The sequence below is a fragment of the Schistocerca cancellata genome, chromosome 2 (genome assembly GCF_023864275.1).
Source record: "Schistocerca cancellata isolate TAMUIC-IGC-003103 chromosome 2, iqSchCanc2.1, whole genome shotgun sequence".
NCBI lineage: Eukaryota > Metazoa > Arthropoda > Insecta > Orthoptera > Acrididae > Schistocerca > Schistocerca cancellata.
In genome coordinates this window covers 829220267-829238451 of record NC_064627.1, presented here as the reverse complement: position 1 = coordinate 829238451, position 18185 = coordinate 829220267, and the positions used below count along the sequence as shown (strand labels likewise).

The following is an 18185-nucleotide window of genomic DNA, read 5'->3' as shown; positions in this document are numbered from 1 at the left end:
TGGCTGCTGCTAGTACCCGACCAATGGTGCAGGATGACACAGTGTTGCAGAGTGTCCATTACTTGTTCTCGGATGAAAGGTACAGATGAAAAGGGCTTATGTCCTCAGTATACAATACAGCGATCCTCCCTTTGTCGTGGTCAGATGCGGTCGACCGGAATCCTGGTGAAAAGCATGCCCATCCTCACATTCCTACGCGCTCCAATATCAGGCCAGTGTTACATCCGAATGCTCCACAAATCTGAATATTGCACAATCACACAAGCCAGCCAAATGGCGCACAATGAGGCCCCCTTTTAACGTGTGTCAGGTGCTGATAACGTTGTATCACAGGAGTAGGCAGTTTTCCATATGCTTTACAGTGAGCACTCAACATTTGACGCTGTTCACGCTCGCTTATAGACCGTACCAGATCTCAATGCAACACCTGTGAACTCTGGTGGCTGTTCTGTTTGTCACAGGGAATTTTAATGAAAACATCTATACTTGCCAATGGTGTGCACGAAGTTACACTGATAATCCGACTATTTCTTCTGAGTGCTTAATTTTTTCCACAGGCAGTGTAGTTTCATTTCTGCGTTCTCCGTTGTCCACGTCGCACATACATACAGAACTGTGTTCTTTTCTTGATGATATTTTTCTTGTTTCACAGTTTATGTTAGCAGTTTCTTTTACAGAAAACTATTGGGTCTTGTGCAAACCTTGCTATTAGGTTATTTCTCTACACCATTTTTATTTTTGATCTAATCTACATCCAAATCCGCAAAATTCGTTTACCTATTAGAAAGGATGTCATGGACTTTTTTTTCTTACGAGGGTAAGTCAAATGAAAATCTTAAATATTTTTTAAAATATTATTTATTGTGCAGAAGTGGTACAAAACTATCACTTTTCAACATAATCTCCCCCACGCTCAATGCAAGTCCTCCAGCGCATAAGTCCTCCAGGTGCATAAAATTCCTTTAGAAAAAAAATTCTTCTGGTAATCCGCGCAACCACTCATGCACCGCGTGGCGTACCTCTTCATCAGAACGGAACTTCTTTCCTCCCACTAAGTCTTTGAGTGGTCCAAACATATGGAAATCACTTAGTGGTTAATGGCGTCATTCCTTGTTCGCCTCTCCGTTTCCGGTTGGTGGAAGTGAACCCAGGTTTCGAGGGGGGAAGAGGAAATGAAGGGGAGATGTGTGCAAGGTATGTAGCATACAAGTATACGAGCGAAGCTACGGATAAAAGCTAGTGTGTAATTATTTAATTAAAAACAAGTTCTTAATATAATGTGTTTTTAAACTGGCCTACAAAATCTGAAATAATTTCTCCTAGCCTCATACAGATGATCCTGAAGATTCATGCTTGTGAATTTTTAATAGCTATTACAATACATTTAAATTTTACAACAAAAAAACATAAGGTCCGTGCAATAGATAACTGACCCAACTATTACCTACTGCATGCACCCCACGTTTTTAGTTTTAATTCTTACAAGTATTGTCATAGCTATTAAGAGTTCACACGAACAAATTTTTCAAGACTGACTGTGTAGGGTAAAGAACCTCTGTGGGCAGAGAAAAATAATTTCATACTTTATTTAAAAAGTTTTACTAGAAATTTATTTCTATTTAAATTGTCGTTTCTTCGATAAATTACCTCTAAAAGGTTGTCAATGTAACTTTCACTCGAGTTTCGTTCCCTAGTTTTGCACTGTAACCGGGATTGCTGTTGCGAAACAGAAGCTTTAGTTATTAGCGGGGCGAAGGGGGATGACAGGACTCTTATACCAAGTCAGATACAGAGTCGTCAAGGCCAAGAGCTACTTAACTGCAGATTGTTATTTGACAGGTGTTCCAATTCATACGTTTGTCTGAAGGTCTATATCGCGACCTGTCTTTATTTTTCTGCCGGTCACGTAAGTCTAAAGCCAACATCGTTTTGAATAGACCATTCGGACGAACAAAAATGTATGCAAACAGCAGGGCAAACGGCAAAGCACTTACGGTAACAAATCATCGTCGTGAACGAATTTCAGTTCACTTACAAGGGGAAGACCTCTCAGGTACGGCCTAAAAATGATTCGGCACATCTGACAGGTCGCCTGTGCACAACCTAAAATGAAAGTCCTAGTTATTTTGGCTCAACAACCCTCGTTTTCTAAAAACTACACCTAAAAATTATGACGGGCAAAAGACTCAGAACTGACGGGATCGATAAATAACTGAAACCTGACCACTGAGCATTTTTCATCATCATATGTGGAGTCCGCAAACGCATATTTTCCTAGAAATCTGTGAGAGGAACTTTTTCAACTGCCGTTTCTGTACCCGTACGGTAATAGCTGTTCAACGAAAGCAAGGCTGGCTTAGGGGCCTTGGCGTCATTTCATTTAACGGCGCATATCGTATGGAGACAACGGCAGTCTAAAAGGTTTCTTTCGTCGATTTGTTGGAAAATATGCGATTGTGGAGCCATATAAGTTGACAAAAATGTTCAGTTTTTAATTATCTATCTACCCCGTCAATTCTGAGTCTTTTGTCCGTCATTATTTTTAGGTGAATCGATTGCGCGTCATTAACTTCAGGGGTAGTTTTCCGAAAAACGGAGGGGCGGTGGGGGGTGTTGTGCCAACAAACCAATTGCCAAATATGAGCCGAATCAGTTGGTCGTGTCTGAGGCCTTCCTCTTGGTAGAAGGACGCCCCCCTCCCCCAACCCACTAATAAAATGAAGTGTTCAGTTAATGAACGCCGGTTCACAATAAACGCGAATTTGCTGTGACGCTTATCCTGACGTAGGGTCAGTCCACAGAATTGGTTAGCCTGCTGAAATTATCTTGCATACATGTAGAAAGTTTTGCATATCGTGCCACCTTAAGCGAAACCATCTATTATATGCACTGGTGGAAAAGAATCGCAACACCAAAAAATAAGTGGAGTAATGAAATTTCGGGAATGCATTTGTCTACGTAAAATATTTAAGTTACTGACACTGGAAGATCACAGGTTAATGTAACCTCGAGATATACTATTGGAAATGTGAAATGCAAGTACATTAATCACCTGTGCAAACGCCATAACCTTGAATGCAAGCATGCAAACGTGCATGGATTGTGTTGTACAGGCGCAGAATGTCAGTGTGTTGGTCGGTCAATTTGAGGATGGTTAATGGCGTCCGATGATGTCCCAGATGTGCTCGATGGAGACAGATCTAGTGATCAAGCAGGCCAAGGTAACATGTTGATGCTCTGCAGAGCATGCTTCATTAACACAGCGGTATGTGGGCGAGCGTTATTCCGTTGGAAAATACCCCGTGGAATTCTATTCATGAATGGCCGCACAACAGGTCGAATCACCAGACTGACATACAAATTTTCGGACACGGTGCTTAGGATAATCACGAGAGTGCTTCTGCCATCATACGAAACTGCACCCCAGACATAATTCCAGGTGTAAGTCCAGTGCGTCTAGCACGTAGACAGGTTATTTGCAGTCCCTGAACTGTCTTCCCTCTAACCAACACAGGGCCATCTCTGGCAGCAAGAAAGAACCAGCTTTCATCAGAAAACACAACCGACCCCCACCCTGCCATCTAATGAGCGCTCGCTTGACACAACTGAAGTCGCAAACGGCGGTCGTTAGGGTAATTGGAATGCACGCTGTAGGGCGTCTGGCTAGGAGCTGTCCTTAAAGAAACCGATTTGTAACAGTTCATTGCGTCACAGCGGTGGCAACTGCTGCTCACATTGCTCCTGTATATGTAGTGCAATGCACCACAGCTATGCGCCGAACACCATGGTCTTTCCTCTCTCGGTAACGCCACGTGGCCGGCCGGAGGCTGGTCTTCTTGCGACAGTACATTCTCGTGACCACCTCTACCATTACTCTTGTACAGTGGCTACATTCCTGCCAAGTATTTCGTTGATAATGGCATCTTTACCGCCTTAAAGGCTTTCTTGATATGAACTCACGAAGTCCGATCTCTTATGCGCCTGGCGCAAAATTTGAATAGACATCTTTCGGAAGAAGAAACACGCCTACCAATTTTCGTTTATTTAACATAACTCATTCTTGGTGTTGCGATTTTTTTCGTGACCTTATATGGTGAGACACCCACAAATATGAAACGGATAAGATTGTATATCACCGCAGGGCGAAGAAAGAAAACGGATAGCACTGCTAAACTGGTACAAGCATGGGCCAGTTGCTTTTTATTACGTTACTCATCGCTGCTGTTTTCGGGTACATTTCATTACTCTTGTAAGATTAAAGTTGAAACAGGTGTTCAGCTATGTGTGATTAAGACGAAATGGAATTTCCATTTGCGTTCCCCTTCCTGCATCTTTCAGTGATAAACGTGCGGTACTTACACTCAACCCAGAACATTGTCGAAGTCCACTGCCTGTAGTACAGTCCATGGATTCAGTTTCTCGTACCTGTAACACAAACAAAATAATATAAATGTGACAGTCATGCATGAGGCAGGCGACCATTGTTATAATAACCTGCTCTGTGTTCAGGCCGACTGGGCCCCAGTTGTGAAAGTCAGACACCAGCCAAGGAATGACTATTGCTCATATGACGGGTATCGGTATTTATCCATCATCAGATATGGAGGAGCTATTGCTGCAGACTACTGTGCGAATGTTTCACATACAACTTCAAAACGCCACATCTACGTGCAGAAATCGCTCCTGGATACCTAATGACGAATAAATTCAGAAACGTATCATATGAGTAATAAAGTTTGCCTGATGTTTGACTTTTACCACAGCGACCCAGTCAGGCTGAATGCAGAACTATATACACAAACAAAAGAGTTAGCTTAGGTGAAACCTCGGACTTTCAGTATCAAATATTTTATACTGTAAGCTCAACTCTACTGCGTCAAACTACGCTACTGTTCTTTGTACTTCATGCTGATACCCTACCAGCCCGGAAGGCAAAAGCCTCATGTCATCCGGAAGCAATATTTATTGCAGAATAGTTAATTCTGACATGGCTGACTTGTGGGTGCAAGACACAGTAAGCCTGTTGTTAGAAGTTCAGCTTTACGCTTTATGGCTAAATCCCACACAGTAAATTCAATGGTTCAGTTTGAACTCGTGTGAAACAGACCTTGTCGTGCTTCGGGATCGTCCTCAGTTTCCCCGAGCTATGTGGCACCAGTTACATTGTTTAGGTTTTTCCCGGACCGCCCGCCTGGGTTTCCTCCTAAACACAGGGAATTCGTCAATAAAGTATGACTTGTTTATGTGTCGCCTGGCCTTGACCAAGTGTTCCCGCACAGATGAATGGCCGGTCACAGGTAGTGGAGACGTGGAGGAGAACCTCTGCAGTGCGACTGACTGGGCAAGATATTGAGGTTGCCGCTTCCCGCTGACATCCGGTCATGCGCCAACGGGGAAGCACACGAGCTATCAAACACAAGATGAAGCAATGCGGTTAACACTACCGCAAGGGCGCAAACCAGGTCTCTACTACCGGCTCTTGAGGTCAACTGTCTGCTGCCGTCTGTTTAAGTCTTTTACTCGCCTTTCGCACAAAGGGTACTGTAATGGACGTGTAGGAGTTACGATTCTGAGGAGCAAACCCCCACAATCGCGCAAACGCTTTACCAATTCCTAAAACGAGAATGGAGACAAACATATATTTAGGGTGACATGTTAAGAAGATACTATTCAGGGGCAACTGTGGGAAGCTCTATACAAACAGCAGTTACGAGGAGCGTTCAATAAGTAATCCAAAATTTCTTTTCTCGGCCAATTTCGGTTGAAAAATTTCGGAATTGTTGTGGAACATAGTGGAATATCCCTCTATTGTTTCACAAAGGACCAAAAGGTGGCGGCACTGTATGTAGCCTTCAATATGGGCCTGTAGCAGAGGTACGTTCCAAGCAGAGAGCTGTCAGCGAGTTTCTTTTGGCGGAAAACCAGAGCATCGTAGATATTCATAGGCGCTTGCAGAATGTCTACGGAGACCTGACAGTGAACAAAAGTACAGTGAGTCGTTGGGAAAGGCGTCTGTCACCATTGCAACAAGGTCGCGCAAACCTGTCCGATCTCCCGCGTACCGACTGAAGGCACACGGCTGTGACTCCTGCAATGTTGGAACGTGCGGACACACTCATTCGAGGTGATCGACGGATCGCAACCAACTCGCTGCACAACTAGACGCCTCTGCCAGTAGTACTGACACAGTCTCCCACCAGTTAGGGAACTCAAATGCGTGCGCCCGCTGCGTTCCTCGTCGCGTAACAGAAGAGGATAAAGAACAACGAATGACAATCTGTGCGGAACTGCTTGCGCGTTACGGGGCTCACCGTGATGACTTCCGTCGAACAACGTTACAGGAGACAATGAAACAATGGTTCATCACGAAACTGCAACTCACCAAAGAAAAGTTTAAAGCCACAGCCTCATCCGTTGAAGTACGGCGACGGTGTTCTGGGACACTGAAGGGGTTATTCTGTTTCATGTTCTCCCTCACGGTGCAATAATAAGCTATGAAATGTTGTGCTACCCTCAAAAAACTGAGGAAACATCAGCGTGTTCGTCGCTACAAAAATGCAAACGAACTTTTCCATGACAACGCAACGCCTCACACAAATTTGCTCATCCACGAACAGCTCACAAAATTTCATTCATCTACGTCGATACTCTGCAAATCACGTTTAAGTGCATGGCAGAGGGTTCATCGAACCATCTTCGCAATTCTCTATTATTCCAATCTCGTACAGCGCGCGGAAAGAATGAACACCTGTATCTTTCTGTACGAGCTCTGATTTCCCTTATTTTATCGTGGTGATCGTTACGCCCTATGTAGGTCGGTGTCAACAAAATATTTTCGCATTCATTGGTCTGTTCTTCCTCATCCACCCTACCGCCCGGATCTCGCACCTCCCTACTTCCATCCGTTTCGGCCAATATGATGGGGAGGCAAATGATGCATCAAGACGTTGGCTCAACCGTCGACCAGTAGTGTAGTACCATGCGGGCATAGAGGTCCTCCCAGTAAGGTGGCATAACGCTGACGCATTGAACGGAGATGATGGAAAATAAAGTTTTGCAGCCAAAAAAGTAGGGAATAATGTGGTGTACTGAAATCCTTAATAAAACCAACCTGCTTTCACGAAAAAGGTGTGTTGCATTACTCACGGAAAGCCCCTCGTATGCAGAAGCGAAATGCAGAGGTAAGAAATTTGGAAGTGGTGGGAGAATCAGCCAGAACAGAAGTAACGTTACCTAGACCAGCGTAAAAAATTATCATTGATAGTACGAAGGAAGGCACACCGGACTAACTGCTTAGTATTGTTTGTTGGCCCAGGACCAGTACCAAATTGGATTAACGGAAGACAGAAAATATTCACAAAATAGTCTTTTTTTTTGTTTAGTCAGCGTGTCAGTGAGATGTTCAACAAACTTCGACGGGAGACGTCGCTAGAAAGGAGCTCCTAGTAGCATCTTTTACAAAATCCCACTAGGTCACGTTCCACGTTCCAATAGATGACTCGCAACGACCAGGACGCTAAAATTAGACATTGAGGGTTGTGCAGACGGTTACTATATATTAAGGAAGGTGTGTGGGGATAACTCTGTCGCTCGCAGTACAGTAAGTCGTTGGACAAGCAGGTTATCTCGTGAAAGTGAGCAAGCCAATGCTCTGAAGCTCCCGCGCTGCGGCACAAGCACTGCACAGTGCACAGACACCTGACAGCGTGCGATGTATTCACAATCTGATTTTGTCTGAAAAACGCACGTAACAGAGAACGGTCAGTCCGAATTGGAGTAAGAGAAGCTATTGTGTGCAGGATATTGATACAGCTTAAGTTCAATAAAGTTTGTGCAAGGTTGGCTCCGAGAATGTTGACGGATGCCCACAAAGAAACACGAAGGACAGCACGGGAATTGCGGAGACGACTTCCTTCCAATCATTGTGACGGAAGACGTAACCTGGTTGCATCACTCTGAACCGTAGGCGAAAAGGTGATCGATCGAATGGCATCATGCAAACACGCCGAATCGAAACTGTGGCTTCAGCAACGAAAGTGATGGCGAAGGTGATATTGGTTCGGAAAGGCAGTTACCTGTGAACATCATGCCACACGGAAGCGTTCGACGACATCGGCAAAAACTCGATGTTTTGCTGTTGCACGATAGCGCCCGGTCACGTGTCAGTAAGAAAATCACCACCGAGATCACAAAGCTTGGCTTGACGAAACGAACAACCAGCCTACAGTCCTGATGTTGCGTTATTTGAATATGACCTCTTCGGTAAATTGAAGAAATCCCTTCGCGGAACGAGATTTGAAGATTACAACTCCATTGCGAAGGATGCTGAACAGTTTCTCAAACTTGCTGGCCCTGACTTCTACCACGCATGTATACGGGCCTTAGTTCCTCGGTTGCGTAAGGTAGCTGAAAGCGAAGGAAATGACATTCTGTGTCTCAAGAAGGTATGAACATAGTGTGAAAATATCGAAGGTATGGAAAACAGGTGTTTAAAAAAAACACTGTGCTTTTATTTTGGATTGCCCCTCGTATGGTGACTTGCGGAGTGCAGCTGTAGATGAAGATGTAAAAGGGAATTAGAGTACAGGGCAGGAATACGGAATTTGTCAAGTATATTAAACACACTGTCCAAAAGAAATGGCGGGGGGGGGGGGGGGGGAGGAACAAGTGTATAAATGTCCGGTATGTTACATCTGTTTTGATATAGGCAGTACCTGTGGTCTTTCTGCGTGGCTCGAGATCTTTACTTTCAATGTAGGCAACAGTTAAAATCATTCGCTATCTATTGGCTATGTTATGCAGTAAAGGGTCACGTGACCTTAAGGAGGACGTGTGTTCCGATATTTATTTTCTAGAGAAGCACAAAGATTGCAGTTGTTATTTGTGGACGCCGCCCAAACCAAGTTCATGCAATGCGACTTAATGCAGTGCAAGTTGCAAGGGCGGTCTATTTGATCAGAACAGGATGGACTTTCGGTCTGCTGCTGCGGATGCCGATGCCGTTCCTGGTGTCATCCACAGGTTGTGGACACGCTACAGGGAGACAGGTCAGTGTACAAGGCGAATTTGAAAACGTTGCCGACGCATTACAACCCTACGTGGATACCGATACTTGGCCGTACCAGCGTTGCGGCATCGTACGGCTACCACAAACGCACTGCAAGACGATCTCAGGCCACTGGTGCCGCTGTGTCAAATCAGACTGTAACGAACATGTTACGAGAAGGACCTCAAGACCCAGACGTCCTTTCGAGTAACCCGCTTGACAATATCTTTCAGCTCGCCATCACTTCTGCCGTTCCCATATCAATTGGCAAATTCGTTAGTAGTGAAAGGTGTTATTCACAGACGAGTCCAGACAACCTCTGCCGGAAGGTGATGGCCGTGTTGGTGTGTGAAGACTCGTGGTGAGCTTACCCGCCAAATTTCGTCCAATAAATCTGGCAGATTCGGCCAAGGTTCTGTGATGCTGGGGGAGGCTTCAGTGTTGACAGCCGTATGGATCTTGTCGTAATACATGGTCGCCTCACCGCCAGGCAGTACATCGAACATTTCGTGCTAGACCATGTTGTGGCTGCTGCAAACGACGGTGGTCCTGAATGCTTTTTGATGCGGGGGCCCATGCGTCAGCAGGGATGTCTTTCGAAGCCATTTGGAGTAGCCGGCCACGAGTCCCGACCCAAATCTCTTCGTGCATATGTGGGACGTACTTTAGAGTCTGTTCGCAGTCGTCCTGTGCTACAACAGACTCTCCAAGATCTGCGTGTTTTCACTGCAGAATGGGAACGGATACCACAGGCTAGCTAGCCTACGTAGACGTACCGGGAGCATGCAGGTATCCAGAAGTGGTAAACGCTCACCGACGGCACACACGTTACTGAAGATCTCCTAGTGCAATGAAAAGCGCCCAGGATGACGGGATTAATGACTTCCATTTTGTTTTCGAAACTTTTCGGACATTTCAGTTCTTTTGATGTAAGCGATCGAGGGTGTAATGAAGTTTTGTAGCGTACTTAATTTGTGAAAGATAAAGTTATAAATATACCCTGTCCTCAATTATTCAGCAAAGGAGTGTGGCAGACGCCGAATGCCATGTTCCCTTAATTCTTCTGAGCAGTGTAAAAGGCCCGAAGACTGGTCTGAACATCACTATGGTTTACAAGGCATGGTCCTGTCCGACGTAGATTGTAGTTTCACTCCTCGATGCTTCAATTGACGAATCCAGCCAGTTAATGGACAACTTACAATTCAACATGGATTTCGATCGGTTTACCACTAAGCTAAACAGTCTTACAACTTTTGTCTGTATTTTCTACAAGTAATCATCGTTGGCGAAATTTGTTGCTGTGAAAAATGTAGAGTCCCTCTGCGGTATGGAATCACGTGAAACCGTAGCTCCCCAACTACTGGCTGGATATGTCACTTCAAGGGTCGGAGGAATGTTACGATGTACCGCCTCTAATAGAAGGACGTGTAGCAAGGCACTGTGTTGCAACCAAACCATCTTCATCCTGTACATACTATAAATTGAAGTGTCCCACCGCAATTTCTGTTTGTATGTTGGGGCTAACCATAGGTAAGACTGTAGAGACTGATACGAATTTCACTAATGGATAGACTGATTCACGAGGAAGGTGTGTTTATATCCACTACATATTATTATAAAGAAGTCATACAGCCGTAAATACTGAAGTGTCACCCGTGCGAAGCCAGGGCGGATCGCTAGTTTTATATAAACAAATGAGACAGAATACAGACTTTCCAGTATTTTTTCGTCGCAGACATGAAAGGAAAGATGTTGACTGCTAACTTTAAGAAAGCGCTCATGCGTGTGCGTTTATTGTAATGCTTACTATACCAGTGGCAGCAGAAAGTCGCAGCATCTTTTAGCTGTCGCCGACTTTACAACCTGTACAATCAATCGCCGACGTTATAGCCCATACTATCAACATTGGCCATTTACACTACTGGCAACAACGAGTATTTTTTTTTTTTTTTGCGCACGCACTCCTCAGAGAGCGGGCCGGACATCTCATACCGCGTCCGTAGTACGGCGTTTGACGTCAGCCTTGGAATCTGCGGCCTCTTCCCTTCTGGCAGGTTTCCGCAACAGTTTTCAGTTTCAGTACAGTAATGAAAGTCGCCGTCCGCTATAACATGGTGATGCAACGCGGCGCGAAGCACGCGGAAGTCGGTCTGTGTACAAGGACGCCGCAGCTTCGTGGGCTGACGTTACGGATTTACAGCCATCAGCGGCACCGTTTCTATTGATCTCACATTCTAGGCAGTCTACATGCCACGATTAAAACCAGTATCACAACAGAAGCGATATCTCTCACCTTTTCTCGACACACTTTGCAAGCACGGGCACCAAAGGTCAATAAAAGGATATCGCAGACGACTAAGAAAGCTGAGGTGCTATGCCGTAGGAAGGTTTTTTTATAGTTTGACGTGGAACACAAATACATGGGCGACGTTTTGAACAGATGAAGCTTAAGGAGAGATTAAAGTTAAGTTACACATCCATTAGAAGAATCCGAGGAATAGCCTGAGACTGTCTAGTTTTTGCATTATTAACGAATCAGTTTAATAATTGAGTTGTCACGGCAGTAATTCCTTTAAGTATCCATACGTACAGCGCCATTACGATAATGGTTCAAGACAAATTAGGAAGGAATATCTCTGTCTCTACGATTTTATATGTGGAGCGAGTTGAATGGTCAGGCGCCCTCAACCATTTCCCCGCAAATTAGTGATAATTTTACAGTCGACTACCGATTATTATACCAAATAATACCACGACCACATCAAAAGCTTTTACCCTAACCTAAATTGATGTTAAACTATTTTTTAAACGTAAGACATGCTTATAACAACATTTGTGGTTGCATCCTGATTCCTTAGGTACCATACAATCTACCTGAAATTTTATTTTAGGATTCCTGTAAGAAGTCCATATTTCGAATGCTGAAAGCAGTCAAACACTGTAGCCCATATTTTGCTACCATGAACAGAATGTCTGTAACAACTGAAGATCATAATATGGTAATATGTTTCATGGGAACCTCTTTATTTGACTAATTCCAAATTGTGTGAAGTATCAGGAGAGATTTTATTGTGCAATATTGAATTCAACGACCTTTTTCAAAAGAAACGTTCAACTGATGCTAGAGAACAGAGGATCAAGTGTTACATATACAGCTTTAGCCTAAATTCATCAGGTGAATTAATATTAAAAATATAAAATATAAAGTTATCCATAAGATCGGAAATATTACAGATTCTTAACATCTAACATCGGTTTTTAAAACAGCACAAAAATTACTTTAAGACGAGACATTTTACACATTTCACTGACTCCTTAAATTTCGTAAAAGTTACAATTATTTTGTTTTGCTAAGATGGCAAAACAAAGTGTGGAAGGAATACTAGACCCTATCATCGTTACTACCAAATTAACATACATAACGATTAATATACAAAGGACAAACTCTCATGTCAAAACGGCCACCATCCAGCTTAATTTTACTACGAAATATATACAAGAGGAATGGTCAATGTTCAGGATATGGCGGGAACGAGCATTCAAAGAAAAAGTGTGCAAAAATGCAACCCTTAACAGCTGTAAGCACGTGTTCATCTTGAGGTATGCATTTTAGAGAATGTTTGCTACATTTTTTGCTTCGAATCATCGCTCTTTTAATATTCCTCAATACTGACCATTCCTCCTGGGACACCCTGTATTTATACTTCGTTTTTGTGACCTCACATCCCATAAACTGGGGGGTGCGGGGAGGGGGGGGGGGGAGAACGAGCAAAGCTATGTCTATATGTCCATGTAGTTCTCTTGAGAGACACAATAAGCTGTTCTGTGTGATTTGACGTTGAGATACGTCGTTAGAACTCAAATACATTATTTTGTGATTGTCTAGCGATGTTAGCTTGGCAACACTGTAAAACATGGCCGTTGCCTGTTGATAGTCCTCACTTTGTTTGCAATGTGTGTACGTAATAAATGTTATGCAAGTGAACAATGGGACCAAACCCCTGGAATGGACAGCGGCCTACGCGATTCATCATTATTTGTTGATGCAGCCCATAAAGATGGATTGGTGGTGTAATAGTATGGGGGCACAGAATTTGTTTACTGACCTCGATATTATAAGAGGCCACAAACAGGAGGATATACGCGCTTGTATCTCTTTTGAATAAATTGCGCAGTGCGCTGCATCGACTTCTACGGTGATCGTTTCCACTATTTCCGTAAGGAGCACTTCTAATGCTCACTAACTAGGGTAATTCATCCCGTGTTATATATATATATTTCGGTCCAGATTTGTTTTGGTCACACTATATTTCAGATATACTCGGCAAAAGACTTGGTGTAACGGAATTCAATCTTTACAGAGCTCCTAAAATAATAGCAGGAAAACAGGGTGCAACTGTTACGTGGCTTCAGTTTACGCTGTTATGACGTCTAAATCTTCAAGGTTGTGTCGAGGCTGCATTAGGAATTTTATTTAAATAATTGTTAATGAAATGTGAATATACATACTGACTGGCCCATAAGCTACTTTATAATCTTCCATAAAGGTGGTTGTTACACAGCAGATGGCGTGATCGCTGAGAATTTCTTTTATTTATTCACTTATTACATCAGACACCTCAGAAGTAGAATGATAAATCAGCAATGTAGGTAGCTTACGCAATGAGAATTATAAGGCTGTACATTGTTTAAACACTAATCAGCATGATAGATACATGTGCATACCTTTTTACTTTCAAGGAAATTTACTGTATTGTTACTCTTTCACACAAATAAATACAAAGCTTGGACTTATTCACTACGTTCCCGCCTGAGGCAAGGATCTTTCTCACGTCCCCCGTTTGATCTTTTCAGTGCTTTGGCAATTTTCTACCAATTATATTTCTTTTTGTGAAGCATTTGCGCTGTGGGCACCTATGAACTGACCAGTACCTATGATATCTACAAGTCCTAATAAAGACAGATTCATTTTTTGCTGTAGGTTCCGTGATAGTTTCCTACCTGTACCATGAATATTTGGAAAGAGTGGTTTTTTATGTATAATGTCCATAGGCGGCAGCACTTTCGTGTCGGTAGGTTGGTAGTAACGCTTTATTTTGCAGACGCTCTCAGCATGTCGCATACTAAGGAATGGAAGTGACGCGAGAGGAGCAGTAGGCGCAATAAAATTCTGTGTTCGTTTAAACCACACAGCCACTGAAACTTCGTAATGCTGCATCAAGCGTACGCGAAGATGCACTACCTAGTAGAACAATGGTAAAGTGGTTCAGGAACTTCAAAGAAGCTTCTGTTCTGACAGAAGTCAACATCAACAAAGCTGCTGTTATCGTTCGTGAGGATCGGCGGATAACATTACGTAACCTTAGTGACACGTTGAGCATTTCATATGGCAGTGTCTTTACGATTATGCAGGATCACTTCCATAAGAACCGTTTTGTGCTTGTTGAGTGCCACATTTGTTGACACCCGAACAAAAAGCTGTGCGAATGGAGACAAGTCGTGAGGCGTTGTGTCTCCTTCTCATGGAGTAGAGCGTTTCTGGAATCTATCAACGCCAGTAATGAGTCATGGCTGCATTATGATTCTCAAGGAAAACTAGCCAGTACAGTGGGGAAATCGCCATGTTCTCTAACACCAAAGAGGCGAAAGTTGTTCCATCTACAGGGAAAGTGATGATCACATATTCTGTAATGGAATGATTTATTAGCATACATTTCCCCCTCACACTATTGTTACAGCAGCATACTGCACGTAACTGAGGAGGCACACTGCAAGTATACGACCAGACATTCTCGGACTGGGTAAGATCATGACAATACGTGTGGCCTAACGTCTCAAATCAAATCATGCAGTTTCTAGCTCAGTTCAACATTACCTGTCTACCCTATCCGCCTTATATATACCATCTCACACCCCGTGATCTTTTCTTATTCTTATCATTAAAGGCAAAGCATCAGGGCATTCGATTTGAACTCTGAAGCAATGCTCAGAACTGTGAGGCGAATCTTTAGGACCAGAAAAGAATACCTGGAGAGACGCTATAGAAATGTGCATTCAAGTACGATGGGAGTAATTTGAAAAGGATCACGTAAAAAATGAAATGGAGTAACAAACATCTCTGAATAAATCAGTCTGTCTTTTTTGATCTGCAATTGTATGTTCTATTAAAAACAGTCTCTTCACACCACTTCATCGATCACGCACGTCTACATTGTCAACAAAGAAGTTCACTCGCAAAACAGCGGAGGCATACTCTGTGTGCGGCTAACATCAAATCGGGGAAAACGTCAACTTCCTTTGGTGACTCATTAAAAGATTGAAAACATGCGGAACACGAGCGATCACCTGCGAATGCGAAACGAACATGGCCGAAATGTGTCCACCGTCGCTCGGCCACCGTTTACACAACATAGCATTCTCGTTCGCTTGTGGTTGGTCCAGTGTAAACCAAGATTTAGGTGTTATTGAGCAATGCTGATATGTAGTACGCAAGGAAGTTAAATTACTACTATAATTATTACTTTTTGTTCCTTAATACAAGCAAACTAGAGCCATCTTGAGTTATCAGTCAGTAATACTTTTCTGAAATAAATTTTTCCTTTCATGTGCTACATAATATGATTTTGCACATGCGATTTCATTAACAATTAAGTCCACAATGCATTTCGAAAGCCTCAGCTTATCGTTCATACTTTGATGTACAAATACACACACCAGAAGTGTTAACGACGGAAAAAATCAATCCTTCGGCAATTTAAGGTAAACGTCAATTTAATAATTACTAACGCTTTTGTTAACATGAACTTGTTTTCAGTGTTATACCCAGGAGTCCTAGATTACTTTGATAACTTACAGTTGAGAGTAGGTGTGCTCATTTAGCGACAAATGTGTGACTAATTTCTTCTCTGAAAGCTATTGCAAATTCGTAATGTCATATCACTAGCTCGCATGTAGCCTAATTAATTACTAGCGCGTAACGATAAGCTTCCAAGGAAGGCAGGGTCATCTAATATTGTACCAGACAACATTAAAAGCAGTATGTGATGCACATAGAATAAAAGATTTTGAAGAACGGGGAAAGGGGTGGGGGGGTGGGGTGGCGGCGGAGTGATGCAATGCAAAGGAAGTCATACGGCTTGAAGGACACTGAGAAATCGCTGGTTGACAAATATAGTGTACCATCCAAAACTTTAATTTAAAAAATATCACTAGTAAAGGTCAACTAAAGAATGTTTTTCTATAGCTCCAATCATTCAATAATTGCATCAATACATTAAAGAATAGCGTTAAGTCAAGCGTACGTTATCTCACGAGGAGTAAATGTGCTACAGCTCTAACGAAGAAACTAAACCTCTTTGCAGTTTTAGTATCGCAGCCACTACAGCTTTACGCGGAAAAACTATTGCCTTAATGGCTGTTGCCCGAAAGCAGGCTTCCACGCATTTTGGATTAACAATGCAAGTTCCACACACAGGTTACAGTTTTTGGACGGAATTAGTTTCCGGTAAAGGATTTACGTATTCAGCGCAGTAGCTTACGGCCCTTTCAAACGGTTGACTATTTCTCTGTCGATACTTGAAGTCACCAAACTGTAGTGTCAAATAAAAAGGTCTGACGTGTGACTATATAGCTGCAGTCTATATGAATTGATTGAGCCATAATGTTTGAGTGCTCAAGATCTTTTTATCTGTAGCGCCCTATCACCAAATAATCAGTGACGACAGTGCTCAATGTACTCATATAATTGCGGCACATAAAACTACGTATATGTCCACATATTCACCCACGAAAACCATTACTATACGTATGACACACTTTGTACTATTTTACAATTATCTTGTTACAGATTTAGCTAACTTAAAAAACTGTCAATACTCTCTTCAGTATGGTACGGCACGAGAGACAGACTTTGCGACCTTTGACTGAGGCTTCGCGCAACATGTTATTAAAAACAGCAGGTTCCCCCGGATGACAGATGCATTTGATGGGACTGTGTCCAACACAGCATGACTTTCTTACTATATTTCTGAGATGTTTCCGGACACTATGAATCTTGTCGACTACAGTGAAATTTGATAGAGAAAAGTAAGTTTCTTTGGTGTTCTTGAAGAACCCTCCAACTGGAAAAATTACGTATCATTTATCTAAGGATAGGACTCGTCCTAAGTTTTCAATAATGTACCCATAAAATGCTACTGCGGCCTGGCGTTTTAGCGCGAGCGTGTTACTGGCCGACTCTTGTAATTTAGCATCTAATTTACGAAACATGTGCTTAGGAATTCTCGGGGAAACTGCAAACTTTCCCGTAATTTTTCTCTAGATCCTCTTTTCACTTTAAACCTTCAAAGTATGAATATTTTGGAGTTCGAAACAAGCTTGGCAGTGGGCACCTGTTTATTGAACATTCCTTCATAAAGAGCAGCTGTTTTTCTGACAGCTGCAGATGAAGGCATTATGTGACGCTTATATTACCAAAGTACTTAGTCATGACGCAACAAAGCGAAACGGCGGAGAACGTACCCACGGATCATGAGAATATCCCCGTGGCATACTGTGTCGGCGTTATCAATTTTTCGTGGTTTAAACATGTGCAGCGTCGTGTATCAGTCACGCTAATTTAACTGTTTCACCATCTGAATACACGATCTCACAATGGCAGTCCACTGTTATAGGAAACGGTTTATAATGTCTTTAGAATCGTTTTGAGTTAGTCCATGCAGTACTGTTGTCTAAAATGACACTTTAAACGTTCTAAAATGTGCGACTTTGGTCGAGAGTTTCTTTCATTGCGCCGTGAAGAATATGTGTGTGTGTGTGTGTGTGTGTGTGTGTGTGTGTGTGTGTGTGTGTGTGTGGTTCCTGGTCTATGTTAGTTTAAGTACTTTGTACGTCTAGGGACCGATGACCTCAGCAGTTTGGTCCGCAAGGAATTCACACACATTTGAGCATTTTTTTTTGGAAACCCCACGATTTTTTCCTATAGCTAAAAACATGCAAGTTCACAAGCTATATAATGTCTTGTTAATGTAGCAGGAAGTTTATAGAATAAATAAAAAGTTGAAGTACACCATAGAAACATAAAACATGACTGTAAACACAGTTTCAAAGCATGTACACAGACAACTAACACCCACACGAT

General features: G+C 42.8%; 1 protein-coding gene across 3 annotated transcripts in view; it reads right to left on the bottom strand.

The window, feature by feature from the left end:
• Positions 1-18185, bottom strand: part of LOC126162718 (wiskott-Aldrich syndrome protein family member 3) — a 262291-nt gene that overhangs the window by 139628 nt on the left and 104478 nt on the right. For all 3 annotated transcript variants that reach the window (XM_049919378.1, XM_049919377.1, XM_049919379.1), the window contains exon 2: positions 4360-4425. The gene's annotated coding sequence lies outside the window, so the exon portion shown is untranslated. The remainder of the gene's footprint in view (positions 1-4359; positions 4426-18185) is intronic.